Here is a 3,812-nt window from a genome sequence, read left to right on the forward strand (position 1 = left end):
CATGTTTTTTGGCCATTTCAGTTGTGTGTGACTTCCTTAAATTTCTGGGTATGCGGTTTAGTGCCTATTTATACGTTTTTGTATGTCTTTGTGTGAATGCATAAACGTATCTCTTTAGATAACTTGCTGCAAACTCTTGCCCGAGTTAATGGCATTCCTCTGTGCTATGGCTGCTAAATGATGTCTTTAGGAGATTCACGTTCCTCCCTTAATGGTTACTTTTTCCTTCCTAACTAGAGAAGATTCAGTGGGGATGAAGTGATATAAATTTTTTTGCTAACTTTTAAGTTTGCTAGTTCAATACTGCCTTAGGATTAACATAGGTTCTTGGAATTCAGGGGGGAAATGAGCAGCATTTAGCTTTGTCTTCTTTAGCACTAATGATTTAATATAACTATTTTTCCCCTTTAGGTAGCAGAAACTAATATTTCTAAACTCAAAGAGCTGACATAGCAGTACGTTTATTTCTAGGTTGTTCATGAACAACCACAGCAGCTGTGGTTACTGTTGAAAATAGGTTGGTCAAGGATTGAAGTGCAATTAATTGAATGAAAAAAAGTATTTTCCACTGTGACTAAATGTATGTTACTGGGTATCAGTCAAATAATCAGCTTAAGACTTGCAAAATTTAAGTATTTCCTGGTTACTGAGAAATCTTCATAATTCTTCCAGGCCTCTGTTTCTTTTTTGATAAACCCCATCTGCTTGATTTTGTTTTCTATCTGGAGATTTGTTTTTCCATTAGGTTCAAAAGTTATTACTTTGCTGTTTTGAGAGGGAATTTTTGGAAAAAATATCTTATAATAAACTACCATATTAACTTCTGCATAATAAAATATATTAAAATATTATTTAGAACAATTATTTTGAATATAAATGATTAATTTTAGAGTAGTAATAGTTAAAGCAGAAATTTGAAGTTAAGTTTGTTTTGGATTTGGCTGTATTTCTAACACCATGAACCTGAAGAAACTCCTCAACCATGCTTTCCAGTTGAAAATAAAACAAAACGAAACAAAAAATGTAAGAACAAAAGTGTTATATAGTACCAGTTTCTTTCCTTACTTGGTGTTAATTGGTCTGATTAATTGATTTTATTTAACCAACTTTTTAATCCTGCCGACTCAATATACAGTTTGACATAATATAGCAACAACCTCTTTCTCTGTTTGTCTTAATTTAAACATGCACACATGCTATTTTATCTATTTTTATGGCCAAACAGTCCAATTTATAAAAATTTCAAATTTCTACTTAATACTGTCTCTGCTAAAGCTTGCCGAACCATTTGGGGACAGTTATTCTTGTTAGCTGCAAGCTCATTTGAATCAAGCACCACAAACCAATGCTCATCTTATTTCTTTTGCTTTTTAAAGTTGGCACAATTTCTCAATCCTTGAAAATTTCATAGGGACGTTTTCCTGAATTTAGGGAGGCTCAGATCCTGAGATTTCCTTGCTCCAAAGCCTTTAAAGGTTTCTGGTTGCTATGGAAACAAGACATAAATTTCTCAGTCAGGCCTGCATGATCATGTTTGAGAGAAATACCTTATAGAAAGTTTCCTGCCTATTTCCCTAACGTGTCCGTGCGCCAGGCCAGTGAGAGGACTCGACTTCTCCCAGATTCATTTCCTCCACTCCTTTAATCCAATTCTCCTTGATTAGTTTTACCTAAGCCTCCTGGCTCATTTCACACTCAAGGTCTTCCTGTAAGTTTTTTCCGATCCCACAGTGCGATATAATTATATTCATCTTTAAATTTCAATAATGTGTTGATTACACTTTTGGGGATCCTTATTCTGCCTGCAATTAATAGCTATTTACGTGCAAACCTTTTAGCATCTTAATGAGAGGAATTGTGTCTTTCTTACCCTGGTATTCTTTTTGTATCTAGCACAATACATGGGAGGATCTTAAACTCCAAATGCCAGGATATGTGAAGGCCAGTTTCAACTTTGTAGCAATGTGACAGATAGATATTGTGGGAGTAGAGGACAGGGTAACTGTTTCTGCTTTGAGTCCTTGTGGAGGTCTCAACAAAAGATTGGAACTTTGAGCAAGGGCATGACAAAAGAGCCTGTGCCTTGCCACAAGGACCGAAGAATTCTATTTTATCCCTAGTAGGGCTGGTGGCACAGAGGAAGGCACAGGTGAGGTTATGAATGGAAAGAAAGGGTCATTTTAATTGGAAGCTAGATTTTGTGAGAAAGAAGTGAATTATGGGAGGTGAGGTTGAATAGCAAGCTGAGGTCAGTTGTGAAGGACTGTATATGGTACATCGAGTCTGGAATTCATCCTTAAGGCAACAGAGAGGAGATGGAGCTTTAAAAGTGGGTATGTATGGAAGCGGCCCAAGTGTCCATTAATAGATGAATAGAGAAAGAAGATAGGGCATAAGAGAACAAACTGATGATTGCCGGGGTGGGGGTGGGGGAGGGGGAGGGAGATGGGCAAGATGGGTGGAGGGCAGTGGGAAACACTGGCTTCCAGGTGCGGCATGAGTAAGTCATGGGGATGAAAGGTACAGTGTAAGGAATACAGGTAATGGAATCGTATGAGTGTTGTGTGGTGACAGAGGGTGGCTCACAGACTTGTCAAATCACTGTGTTGTACACCTGAAACTCATGTAACATTGTGTGTCAACTCTGCTTCAACAAAAAGGGGGAAGAAAGAAAAAAAAAGAAAGCAACAACAACAACAAACAAAAGATGTGACAAAGGAATATTACTCGGCATACGAGGAATGAAATCTTGTCATTTGTGACAACATGGGTAAACCTAGGGGGTATTATGCTAAGTGAAATAAATAAGGCAGAAAAAACACACGTGTCATAAGATTTTCACTTATAGGTATAATCTAAAAAGCAAAACAAAACCAAATAGACAAACCACAAAGAGAGAAACAGACTCGTAAATATGGAAGAACAAACTAGTGGTTTCCAGAGGGGAGGGGCGGGAGGGATGGCCAGAGGAGGTGAGGAGGATTAAGATGTACAAAGTTATAAGATAAATAAGTTATAAAATAAATAAGTCCCAGGGACAAAAAATACAGGATAAGGAACATAGTAATATTGTAACAACTTTCCAGTGACAGATATTAACTCAACTTACTGTGGTGAGGATATTGTAATGTACGTAATTGTCAAAACACTATGTTGTACACTTGAAACTAATGTTATATTACATTCAACCATACTTCAGTTAAAAAAACCATGAAAGTGGGTATGTGATGACACTGAAATTTAAAAATTATTTTTTTATTTTTTTATTTAATTTTTTTTTGGTGAGATGGGAAGTCTGGCAACTGTGTGGCAGGGAAACCAGTGTCTAGGGGACTGGCTTCCCAATCAGAATCTATAGTTGAGCTTTGCGCGGTGGCAGTATCGTAGCCAATGAGGTTTACCCTAGGCGTGATTATTGCTAATTGAAAACTTTTCCCAGAATCTATAGTTGACAATTTCCATCCAATCTACCTATCCTGATAACAGGAAGTCCCATAGCAGCTAATTAAATTAGGACCTGTAATCATCTGGAAGGCCATGCCCACTGACCCCTTGATTTTAGAAGACCTTCCAAGAAGGGTGAAGGACACTATTTGAGTGTAGTGTGTCTAGTTTGAAACTTTACATTTACTATATTACTTACATTCCTAAAATGAAGGAATACCAAGGTCTGCACATAATTTCGTATTTAAAAAAGAATATGACGCTGGGGGGAGGGGGTTTGGGAGAAGGGGGTGGGATTATGGACATTGGGGAGGGTATGTGCTTTGGTGAGTGCTGTGAAGTGTGTAAACCTGGTAATTCACAGACCT

General features: G+C 37.5%; 1 pseudogene; it reads left to right on the top strand.

The window, feature by feature from the left end:
- Positions 1-3,361: 3,361 nt before the first annotated feature.
- LOC131832772 (U4 spliceosomal RNA) lies at positions 3,362-3,487 on the top strand (annotated as a pseudogene).
- Positions 3,488-3,812: the final 325 nt, after the last annotated feature.

This window comes from Mustela lutreola, chromosome 5 (genome assembly GCF_030435805.1).
Source record: "Mustela lutreola isolate mMusLut2 chromosome 5, mMusLut2.pri, whole genome shotgun sequence".
Lineage (NCBI taxonomy): Eukaryota > Metazoa > Chordata > Mammalia > Carnivora > Mustelidae > Mustela > Mustela lutreola.